A 13,002-nucleotide genomic window follows, 5' to 3' on the forward strand; every position below is an offset into this window, starting at 1 on the left:
GTAAAAATTAAAAGCACTAAATTAAAAACTACTTAAAGTATAAAAGTAATGTAAAGGAGAAAAAAAGATGAAAGTTGTTCAGTACAAAGGCTTATGACATGCCACAGACACCTATAGTGCCCTACCTCTCTTTAAAAAAGAAGTATTTTTAAGCCATAATGACTATAATGTTATGTTAAATTCCTAATGTGTAACATTTGTGATGCGCTACAAATATACACATATAAATAAAATAAGTTGGGATATTTTAGGAGCTCAAGTTCTCTTCAGTCTCTTGAGCCATGGATCATCTTCATATGTCAGCTATGTTCGTGCTGGAGTGGGGGGAGTGGGGGGGAGGGGGGGTTGAGGGGGCGGGACGTGTGCAGGTGTGATGGATCACAGTATAAACCAATAGGGCGTCGGAATGATCTATGTTTATGCTTCTCTACATCCAACCACACTCAAATTTACTCTATCCGGATGAAGAGATTTATCTGGATAGTTTTTTTTATAATGAGAAGCCAGATTTACTAGCTGAAATGAAACAGGAGTAACAAGGCTACTTAAAAAAATATGAGTAGAAAGTTCAGATAATTCTGTAAAAATGTAAGGAGTAGAAAAAAAAAAAAATCTAAAAAATAATTACTCCAATAGTTAATTACTTAAATACTTATATAAATACTTAATTACTTAGTCCAATTTAAATCAGTAAAATGAGAGAAAGAACATTCTAGGAGCAACTTTTACCTGCTATTGTAAACAGCTTGTCAAATTTAGCAAACACAGTGTTTCTTCAGATTAGACTCAGATTAAACGGTCCAGTTCCTCTCTGCACACAAAGCCAAACAGCACATTCTTTCTTAACAAAGTAATTCTGTGTTGGCAGGAAGCTGCTGGCAGTGAACAATCCGGTTAATGTTCTTCTAGAAGGGCTGAGGCTGTGTGGGGAAGGGAATGAGTTTGTGCTTCTACAGCAGGCTTGGAGGGGGGTGGGTCTGGGACGCCAGACTTCACTGTTGAGCCTTCTGGAGGTGTCGTGGGCCTAATTCAGCGAAACACTGACGAAGGAAGGTGCCTGCCTGATGACCCCTGAGAAGAGCTTGCACTGAAGTTTGTGTTAGAGTTTGGATGAAGGGGATTGGTGTGGTCCTGCTCTTGTAATAATTTGTCTCATGAGTTTTTGTAGACGTCTGAGTACTTGGCAGTTGAGGCACGGACCATGAACATAGTTCGCTATGCTTCTGGATTCTTGTCGAGCCAGTATCGGGTGGTAGTGGTTGCTGTGTTCTGCTCACGCAACTTATAATGTGATTTATTGTGTGTGATTGTGCTTAGGTAAGTGTGTTGTTGCCATAGTTAAAGGAAGTGAGCTTAGATTAAGGAGGGATTCTGTGTGTTCATAGGTTATTTTTTGGTAGGTCTGTTACTTGGCAGTTGAGGCAATGGACCATGAACATAGTGTTTGGCTGTGCTTCTGGATTCTTGTCGAGCCAGTATCAGATTGGGGTGGTTTTGCTATTGTTGTTAGTTGAGTGAGTAGTAGATCCTGGCTGAGCCCTATGCATAACCCCAGCTGTTAGGTGCAGGATTTGTCAATTTCCTGTATTATATTACTTACTTCTAGAGAGGGGTACTCCTTTTCACGCATTTTGGGTGTGCTTTCTCAAGAAACGATGGCAGCAGTCCATGGAGAGGTTTTGTTGATGGACTCTTGCAGCTCCTGCAAATAGAAACATACCCTTATCTGTATCCATCTGTTTATAGCAGTGCTATCAAAATGACCGCTTTAATAACATCCTGTGTACTGACAGTAATGTGTATTGACATAATTGTACTGATGAATACAATTAAACGGTTTTAATTGTACTAATTTCTGACACAGATGACAAATGCTTGCTTGTCTAATTTATGTAGAGAAGTGCTATGGAGCAGATAAACATGGAACTAGAACTATTGGTATTATGCTTAATGCCAGGTCTGGTTTAGAGAGGTATAAAGCCAGCAGCATTGTGGAATTGTGTTCTCTGGAACGATGGTTGTTTCATCCTATGGTTGTTTCATTTTATTGTTTTCTACATTGTAGATTAATACATCAGAAGGCACCGGATCTATGAACAAATATATATACTATAAAGGAATTCATAAGCAATTATAAAGTCATCATTAAAAAGGTGTTAAACAAGCTAAAATATGTTTTATATTTTAAATTCTTCAAAGTAGAATCTTTTGCTTTGATGCCAGCTTTGCCCCCTCTTGGCATTATTCTCTTAGTTGGCTTCATAATATAGAACCGATAATGATTCTCCAACGGTCTTAAAGCAGTTTTTAGAGGTCCAATTAATCCACCTCCAACATGAAAATGATTCAAAACATAATCTATCCCTACACCTAACCTAATCCTAACCATAACCATAACCTAAATTTAAAATTTAAGCCTAAACCCAGTCACATGTCAATGTTAAAATTACAGTTTGGGTTAGAGTTAGATGTAGGGTCACATTCAACAGAGAATCATTTACTTTTTACCTTTCAGTTCAATTGCATTTAATAGGCATGCACTTAGATGTACATTAAAGTAACTGTTTGTTTTTTTTAGCAGAGTTTTCCAAACAACACTTTAAATACCGTATACTCTCTGCAATTAAATAAAGGTTCATGTTATTAAACAAAACCATTCCGACTTTCATCCAGTTGTCTCTACTTCGCCCAAAACTCATTCTCGTAAAAATTCAGCAGTGTGTGAATTCTGACTCATTAAAAACAAGGAAGAAGTAAAAGTGTAGGAGGGTTGTCAGGTTGTCAAGTGCACAAAAATTACTCAAGTACAGTCTCCACCTTTGTTTACAGGGAGAGTGTGCAAACATCTGTAAATAGAAAGAAACTACTATTGATTACATTGAGCAATAAAACAGAAGCGGCTAAGCTGAATAACTAAGCTCTGAGATCATTTACCAGTAATAGCAGGCCTGTCAATCATATAAAAATCCCCAAAACACACACTCACTCACACTATCGTATTAAAATAAATATGCTCATAATATATCAAAATTAAATTGAATGGCTAACTACATTCCAAAAAAAGGTTATTGGTTCTGTATAAAAATAGTATGACTCATATAATGATTTAGATGCCCAGTTAAAGCCCTTTACTATAATAAAAATAAAAGAATAATCATTTTTAAGCCAGTACACTGTTGTAACCTATACGTAGCATTTAAGAATGGTACAATTGGACAAAGTGACCTGTTCCCTAGGGTACAAAATCTTTCCCTTAAGTTACAATAAGCCAGGGTGCAAATTTGTCCATTTAATTTTAAGTTTACATCGGTACCTGAAAACCTGACAGCTACTGTGGCATAAAAAAAAATTGCCCTTACAGGTTTCTTTTGTTTTTGCTTTTTTCCAATTATCAAACAAACCTTAATAGTAAACATACATAACCTAGTAAATATAAAAAAGCAAATTTTAACAAAACAATAATTTAATTTATTAAAGGAAAAAAATATCCAAACCAATCTAGCCCTGTGTGAAAAAGAGTTTGCCCCTAAACCTATAAACTTTTTTGTGACACCTTTGGTGGCAAAAACTGCAATCAAGCTTTACTGATAACTGGCAACAAGTCTTTCACATCTCTGTGGTGTAATTTTATCTCACTCTTTTTTACAGAACAGTATTTTTTTTAATTGTTATAATTCAGCCACATTGGAAGGTTTTTAAGCATAAAAAGGGGAATTTGTAATCATGCCAAAGCATCTCAATCAGACTTTGACTAGGCAACTCCTAAACCTTTATTCAGAGGTGGACTTACCTTTTCCAGACTGACAGATGCCAATGAGTTTGTTTCCTCATCTGTCAACTTTATCCAACACAATGTTTCATTCTGAGGTAAAATAACAGGGTGGTAATGTAGATGTAAGTACATGTATTATGACACCAAAAATAATTGCCTAGTTAAATGTTTTTTTTTTTTTAAGAATAAGAAATAATGTTTTTTATAGCAAACAAATTCAAATGTGTTATATTTACACTGATCATTCTGTTTCTGTATTTTGAATTACTGTATTGGACTTACCTTTTCCAGACTGACAGATGCCAATGAGTTTGTTTCCTCATCTGTTTTTGAATTTCTTCAGTTTGAGGCATAATGTGTTGCTTTTTGAGATCTTTTAGCTGCTTCAGATTGTCAGACAGGTTCTATTTAAAGCTCGCCTTCCGCGAAAATCCGATTTTTCTTGTTTTTTGTGGAATACAGTAGGTCTTTCCGAGTTGAATGTGTACACCTGCACATTAAACTGTTTTGCAGCCCCCATTGTCTGCAGGAGCTAAGCAAAGAAATCCCCCCTCCCCCCTCCGAAAAACGGGTGAATTTTGAATTATCTTTCTGCCTACGTAGGCAGAAACTCACAGACCAGCCCACCTTGGCTCGAGAAACTCCCAGAGGCGGAGCTGAAGCGACGCAACATCACGCTCATCAGTTAGGAGGTGGGAGGCAGTGAGCGGCAGAGCGGTGGAGGGGCGTCGCAGTGCTCCTAGCCAATCAGAGGAGAGATATTTGCATGCTGTTTGCATGTATGAATATTCATGAGCAAAGCTGGAATCCGGTCATTTTGGACACACCCCTAAAACAGTCCATTAAAAAAGAGCTATTCAGAGACACCTGAGCACTTTTTTTTTTACAAAAACGGCTCACATGTCATTCATTCATACTAGAGACCACAACTAGACATTTTAAAATGAAAGAAAAAACGACGGAAGGTGACCTTTAAGTAATTTCTTGATTTTGGTGGTCTGGCAGTAATCAGTAATTTTCCTCCTGCTTGGATGGCTCTGCTGCGGCTTGACTAATCACCCTGGACACATCTAGGATGTTAAATCACAGGTGCCTGGATCTGGTCCATCTGGTAAAAACACACCAATATATTGATAAAATAAGAGTCACCATTTTTTTTACATAGAAAATTTAAACTGTGATTTTAAAAAATCAATACAGTGTTACAAAAATATTCATTAGGACCAGGACTAAAACCTTTTTTTCTTTTTTCCCTCATTCAGTAAATGATACTTTATTGTTCCCCGAGGGGAAATTCTAAAATGAATGAGTGATGTCAGGTTGCCAAGTGAATTACAATCCTCACGTACAGTCCTCACCTGCACCTTTGTTTACTTAGAAAATGGGTAAACAACCGGGAAATTAGCCCAGTCACCAAAGAAACTACTGTTAATTACGTCAAACAGTTAAACAGAAGTTGCTAAGCTGAATAGCTAAGTGCTGAGATCATCAAACAGTAGAATCCGACCTGTCAATCATATGAATAAGTCATCATACACACCGCCAGAGACACATTAGACTAGTAAAATAAATTGGCCTGTAACAAATTACATTATACCAACTACACTACATTCTCCAAAAAAGGTTCTTTAATGGTTCTTTACTTTACCCATTTGGATGCCTAGATCTTCACTCTTCACTACAAGTAAAAAAAAAACAATAACATGTTTAGTTTATATTTATATGGCAACTTTATCCAACACAATGTTTCATTCTGAGGTAAAATAACAGGGTGGTAAATATAGATGTGAGTACATGTTTTATGACACCAAAAATAATTTGGATGCCCAGTTAAATGTTTTTTTTTAAAGAATAAGAAAATATGTTTTTTTATAGCAAAAAATACAAATGTTGTGTTATATTTACACTGATCATTCTATTTCTGTATTTTGAATGACTGTATATTTGTTATTTAATGAGGTATTTAATTTGCTGTTGATTGTTCTCTCTTGTGCTGAACAGAGGTCAGTTTATTCTTTCTTTCTCCCTGAATGAGCTTCTCTGACTTTTTTACTCACACAAACTTGGACCTGTGTCAGACTGCACTGTATTGTTTAAAGTGTTACATAAATAAAGTCAAACATGAACTGGAACTTTACCACACACTCACACTTGCCTTCCTCAGACAGGCAGACAGAGCCCAAAATGCCTATGAGCTTAATGGAGCAGAGAGCCTTTGGGCTGTGGAAGTACAGAGTCACTACAAATCATAAATGGGCAGAAGCCTGTGAATGAGTAGAAGCTTGTAAATAGGCAGAAGCCTGTGAATGGACAGAAGCCTGTGAATGGTCAGAAGCCTGTAAATGAGCAAAAGCCTGTGAATGGGCAGAAGCATGTAAATGGGCAGATGCCTGTGAATGGGCAGAAGCCTGTAAAGCCTACGAATGGGCAAGAGCCTGTGAATGGGCAAAAACCTGTGAATGGGCAGAAGCCTGTGAATGGGCAGAAGCCTGTGAATGGGCAGAAGCCTGTAATTGTGCAAAAGCCTGTGAATGGGCAAAGGCATGTAAATGGGCAAAAGCCTGTAAAAAGGCAAAGCCTATAAAAAGGCAAAGCCTGTGAATGGGCAGAAGCATGTAAAGCCTACGAATGGGCAAGAGCCTGTGAATGGGCAAAGGCCTGTGAATAGGCAGAAGCCTGTGAATGGGCAGAAGCCTGTAAATCGGCAGAGGCCTGTAATTGTTCAAAAGCCTGTGAATGGGCAAAAGTCTGTGAATGGGCAGAGGCATGTAAATGGGCAAAAGCCTGTAAAAAGACAAAGCCTGTGAATGGGCAGAAGCCTGTGAATAGGCAGAAGCCTGTAAATGGGTAGAAGTCTGTAAATGGGCAAAGCCTGTGAATTGGCAGACGCCTGTGAATGGGCAGAAGCCTGTAAAGCCTGTGAATGGGCAGAAGCCTGTGAATAGGCAGAAGCCTGTAAATGGGCAGAAGTCTGTTAATGGGCAAAGCCTGTGAATGGGCAGAAGCCTGTGAATGGGCAGAACCCTGCAAAGCCTGTGAATGGGCAGAAGCCTGTAAAGCCTGTGAATGGACAGAAGCCTGTAAAGCCTGTGAATGGGCAGAAGCCTGTAAAGCCTGTGAATGGGCAGAAGCCTGTAAAGCCAGTGAATAGGCAAAAACCTGTAAAAATGCAAAGCCTGTGAATGGGCAGAAGCCTATAAATGGGCAAAAGCCTGTAAAAAGGCAACGCATTTGAATGGGCAGAAGCCTGTAAATGGGCAAAGCCTGTGAATGGGCAGAAGCCTGTAAAACCTACGAATGGGCAAAGGCCTGTGAACGGGCAGATGCCTGTGAACGGGCAGATGCCTGTGAATGGGTAGAAGCCTGTAAATGAGCAAAAGCCTGTGAATGGGCAGAAGCCTGTAAATGGGCAGAAGCCTGTAAATGGGCAGAAGGCTGTACATGGGCAAAGGCCTGTGAATGGGCAGACACATGTGAATAGGCAGAAGCCTGTGAAGCTTGTGAATGGAATGGGCAGAAGCCTATAAATGGGCAGAAGCCTATGAAGTCTGTAAATGGACAGAATCCTGTAAATGGGCGGAAGCTTGTAAAGCCTACGAATGGGCAAGAGCCTGTGAATGGGCAAAGGCCTGTGAATAGGCAGAAGCCTGTGAATGGGCAGAAGCCTGTAAATCGGCAGAGGCCTGTAATTGTTCAAAAGCCTGTGAATGGGCAAAAGTCTGTGAATGGGCAGAGGCATGTAAATGGGCAAAAGCCTGTAAAAAGACAAAGCCTGTGAATGGGCAGAAGCCTGTGAATAGGCAGAAGCCTGTAAATGGGTAGAAGTCTGTAAATGGGCAAAGCCTGTGAATTGGCAGACGCCTGTGAATGGGCAGAAGCCTGTAAAGCCTGTGAATGGGCAGAAGCCTGTGAATAGGCAGAAGCCTGTAAATGGGCAGAAGTCTGTTAATGGGCAAAGCCTGTGAATGGGCAGAAGCCTGTGAATGGGCAGAACCCTGCAAAGCCTGTGAATGGGCAGAAGCCTGTAAAGCGTGTGAATGGACAGAAGCCTGTAAAGCCTGTGAATGGGCAGAAGCCTGTAAAGCCTGTGAATGGGCAGAAGCCTGTAAAGCCAGTGAATAGGCAAAAACCTGTAAAAATGCAAAGCCTGTGAATGGGCAGAAGCCTATAAATGGGCAAAAGCCTGTAAAAAGGCAACGCATTTGAATGGGCAGAAGCCTGTAAATGGGCAAAGCCTGTGAATGGGCAGAAGCCTGTAAAACCTACGAATGGGCAAAGGCCTGTGAACGGGCAGATGCCTGTGAACGGGCAGATGCCTGTGAATGGGTAGAAGCCTGTAAATGAGCAAAAGCCTGTGAATGGGCAGAAGCCTGTAAATGGGCAGAAGCCTGTAAATGGGCAGAAGGCTGTACATGGGCAAAGGCCTGTGAATGGGCAGACACATGTGAATAGGCAGAAGCCTGTGAAGCTTGTGAATGGAATGGGCAGAAGCCTATAAATGGGCAGAAGCCTATGAAGTCTGTAAATGGACAGAATCCTGTAAATGGGCGGAAGCTTGTGAATGGGCAGAAGCCTCTAAAGCCTGTAAATGGACAGGATCCTGTGAATGGGCAGAAGCCTGTAAATGGGCAGAAGCCTGTGAATGGGCAGGAGCTTGTATTACTGTGTATCTGTTATTTAATAATGTCATTGATTTGCTGTTGGTTGTTGTCCTGTGCCGAACAGAGGTTGGTGAGTTTCCAACCTCTTAGTCTTAGTTCCTCTCATAGTTCCCCCAGAATGAGCTCCTCTGACTTTCACTCACACTCAAGTACTTCAGCTTATATCTGTGTCAAGCTGCATTGCATTGTTTAAAGTGTTACATAAATAAAGTCAAACATGAACTTGAACTCGGCAGGAGGCTGTGAATGAGCAGAAACCTGTGAATGGGCAAAAGCCTGTAATTGGCCAGAAGCCATTAATTGGGCAGAAGCCTGTAACGCCTGTAAATGTGAAGAAGCCTGTGAATAGGCAGAAGCCTAGGAATGGGCAGAATCCTGGGAATGGGCAGAATCCTGGGAATGGGAAGAAGCCTGGGAATGGGCAGAAGCCTATGAATCCTGTAAAGGGTCAGAAGCCTGTAAATAGGCAGAAGCCTGTGAACTGGCAGAGACTTGTGTCCGGGCGGAAGCCTATTAAGCCTGTAAATGGGCAGAAGCCTGTGAATGGGCAGGAGCTTGTAAATGGGCAAAAACATGTAAATGGGTAGAAGCCTGTGAAGAGGCAAAGGTCTGTTAATATGCAGAAACCAGGCCTGTAAATGGGTCGAATTCTGTCAAAACTCTGAAAAGGCCGAAGCCTGTGAAGCTTGTGAATTTTGAAATCTAAGTGGGCAGATGCCTATAAATATGAAGAAACCTGTGAATGGGGAGAAGTCTATAAAAACACAGAGTTCTTCCTATAAACAGGCAGAATGGACAGAATGTGCAGAAGACAGTGATTAAGCCATGGAGTTTTCCTGTGAGTCCTGTACGAATGCCTGGAGTTATTAGGTGTGTGATCCAGTCAAAACAGTAACACAGTGTACCTTTGGTCATAATGTGATGATACTGCAAACATGCATGACTGGTTATATTGATGTGGCTGATGACCTTTATTTATCAGGCTTCAAGGTCCTGACCACCGGAAGTGTGAAAGTTGAGGAATATTATTCAGCTTTTAATGTGAAACTTATTATTTAGTAACTACCATGAATGTTACTGAGTTACTTTTAGAAACATTAGGTAAGATTGTATTGCAGTGAAAGTTGGGTCTGAGGTTCTGAAAGTGACCTTGGTGTCTAAGGTGCTAATAATTCATCTAGAAATATTTGTAAATGATTACATTGATGTCTAGGAAGTTTTTTTTGGATGAGTCACTGATTATATCCATCAGTCGCATTCCTTCTCTTTATTTATAAAACAATGTCAAATGATTTCTTGGAACCATTAGGTTGATGAGTGTTTTGTATGGAAATAAGTCAAAGTATTTGACCTATTACATCAACGAATACCATGAATATTAGAGTTACAGAACATCATCTATGTAGCCATGACACTGCACACAGACATTTCTTGCAAGTACAATACCAGAAAAATCTAAAATCTAAATCGGGACAGTATGGAAAGTGTGAATAAACAATTGCAGTTTTGCTTATATTTTCTTTCACTCTTATTTAATTGCAGACAGTATAAACTCAAAATAGTGCATGTTGTGTCTGAACGACTTATTTACTTAGCTAATAAATATACTTAAAATATGTGTTTTATGTGTTTGTTTCCTGTAAATATGTCTGAATATGGATAACAGCACAGGGTCATTGTGTAATTCTTCACATGTTGTCTATCGGGAACAGGCTAGTACTGCAGACAGACCAATTGTCATGATGTGGTGCAGGGAAGACGTGGAGGCAGGTGTAAACGCAGGTAAGAAATAAATATTTAAAAAATAAATAACAAATAAACAAAGAAACAAGGCACAAGTAAACACGTAACAAAGACAAACCAATAACCAAAATAAACAGTGAAACAAAATAACATAAACCGAAACAAACAAGAGATACTAGAAATAAACTAACAGGGCTAGGGAAATATATATATAAGGGAATAAACTAATACATAAACAAGGAAATAGACTATTAAACGAGAGAACAAGCAAAAAAACGAGAAACAAGGGACTAAGGCTATGAGAGACAAGAAAACACTGAGATAAGCTTTGAAACACAGAGAGAGACAAACGACATGTGAAGGTGCAAAGACCGACGTAGACAAAGTGGCACAGGGGATCTATAAATGGGAACATGACACAATGAACACCTGGGGAAGGGCGGAGCTACAAAGGAGACACGTGGTGGAAATCAACTGAGACAGGAGACACAGAGGAGCAGGGGTCATGTGGGAATTACACACAGGCACGAGGACAGACAGGAACAGGGTGTGGACAGGACACCAATGCAATACCTGTACCCCTTGTTTTTCCTCCGCCATACTTTTGTAATGAGTGCTGCATACACAGCTCTGGAAAAATTAGGAAACCACATGTTGTTTTATTCTATAAACTACAAACAACATTTCTCTCAAATTCCGAATTAAAATATGGTCATTTAGAGCATTTATTTGCAGAAAATGAGAAATGGCTGAAATAACAAAAAAGATGCAGAGCTTTCAGACCTCAAATAATGCAAAGAAAACATGTTCATATACATAAAGTTTTAAGAGTTCAGAAATCAGAAAAAAACTATTTGGTTGAATAACCCTGTTTTTATTCACAGTTTTAATGCATGTTGGCATGTTCTCCTCCACCAGTCTTACACACTAGAGGTGGGCGATACCGGGAATTTTGGTATCGATCCGATACCAAGTAAACGCAGGGCCAGTATTGCCGATATCGATACTGATACCGATACTTTTTAATATTTAAGCTTTATAGATCCAAATGATCCAAAAACCTAGGATATAATTTCACCAAACATTGATAACAAAATACTTTAGTATCACAATCAACATTTTTTGTTTAGAAACAATGGAACAGTAACAAAACAAAGCTTAAATATAAAATAAAAAAATATAAAAAAATAAAATAAAAATTCTCCCCTCACTAGACATCTTTTCTAGTTCTTTGTTTCTTTTTTTTAATAGAATTGTCATTTGGAAAAACAATAAAAAATAAGGAATTGTCTTCCTTTCAGTGCAATTCAAATGGAAGTTTTTCCAAAATAAACAGAGTGTAAAAAAATATCACTCAACACAAATCTCCTGAGGTAGAGGCGTGTCGACTCGAGGAGAGCGCTGAGTGGGCGGGGCCAGGCTGAGCCTACCTGCGTGGCGGTTTGGCTGGCTTTGCTGAGCCATGTGACGCATGTGCAACAACAAGTGACCAGAGAGTAGACTGTGGTGAATCTCGCGAAACAGTCAGTGCGTGCGGCAGAGAAAAAAGCTTGAATATCGATATTTTTACACGAGTATCGCTCAATACCAATACCAGCGTTGGTATCGATATTATCGATATTTGGATCGATCCGCCCACCTCTATTACACACTGCTTTTGGATTTTGGAACTTTATGCCACTCCTGGTTCAAAAATTTAAGCAGTTCAGCTTGGTTTGATGGCTTGTGATAATCCTCTAGTCTTCCTCTTGATTATTTTATATTTTGTTCCAGAGCCGTAGTTTTGTATTGTTCTGCTGAAAAAGGCATGGACATCCCAGGAAAAGAGGCCATCTTGAAAGCAGCATATATTGCTTCAAAATCTCTAAGATGTACATTTCTGCATTAATGTTGACAGCACAAAAGTGTACAGACATGAGGTGAAATGTCACATATGGTTTCAGGTAAACAATGAACAGCTTCTCAGAAGTTCTTTCTATGTATATAATGAAGCCGTAAATAGGGTGGTTGGAAATATTTAGGTACGCAGAGCACCATATAAGCTACTGTGGAAAGAGTATATAAGCTGTTCTGAACAAAAGATTGGGAGAGAGAGAACTGGGACACCGAGAATTGAAAAGCTCTCTCTACCGCACTGTACTTCTTATTGTAAGACGACCTTTCACGAGCACCTAAAGAGAAGTCCTGGAAAGACAAGAAGACACAACAGAGACACAACCATGGTGGGGGCATGACCATTCAGTTATGCAAATAAATGGTGCCAGGAACCAATAGGAAATATGCATGAGTTAATATGGTGCTACAATTTAGTTATTTAAGTAAAATCTATGCTATGATACAGCAAATAAATTATGTTTCAGTGAGCTTCAGTGTTACAAAGGGTGAATTAGTGTTTAAGCTGAATAATTTGCCAAAAGACATAAGATATATTTAGTTACAGATGTGTTTCGTACAAAATTAGGACTACATTTGTAAGTTAAATCATTAGGATATTATATAGGTCTTACATATATAAGTGGCGGTGAGCGGCGGTGAGTAGCTGGGGGCAGGCCTCCTCTTTTTCCTCCCGCGAGGCATTTTTTCTTTTGTTTGCGCGAAAAAAAAAAGGCAAAACAAAAACTAAGGTGTGGCTTCGGGTGGCCAAACGAAAGCACGACTTGAGCCCAATACAACCCCGTGTCGTGCTCCACTCCACGGCTTTCTTCCTACCGGGTCACTGGACCCTGCCCTCATTCTCCACCACTGTGACAGGCCCCTGGGGTTAGGGGCGTGGCCACTGTGACCCGGTAGTAGGAAGTACAGAGAGATACACAGACACGGGGAGTA

General features: G+C 39.8%; 1 long non-coding RNA gene across 1 annotated transcript; it reads right to left on the minus strand.

Annotated features, from left to right (window-relative positions):
• Positions 1-696: 696 nt before the first annotated feature.
• Positions 697-4,746, minus strand: LOC111192667 (uncharacterized). Its single transcript, XR_002650072.2, has 3 exons — positions 4,055-4,746; positions 3,791-3,862; positions 697-1,702 (listed from the first exon to the last, which is right to left on the minus strand). It is a non-coding gene; the product is annotated as an uncharacterized LOC111192667 (long non-coding RNA).
• Between the last annotated feature and the right edge of the window lie 8,256 nt (positions 4,747-13,002).

This window comes from Astyanax mexicanus, chromosome 12 (genome assembly GCF_023375975.1).
Source record: "Astyanax mexicanus isolate ESR-SI-001 chromosome 12, AstMex3_surface, whole genome shotgun sequence".
Lineage (NCBI taxonomy): Eukaryota > Metazoa > Chordata > Actinopteri > Characiformes > Acestrorhamphidae > Astyanax > Astyanax mexicanus.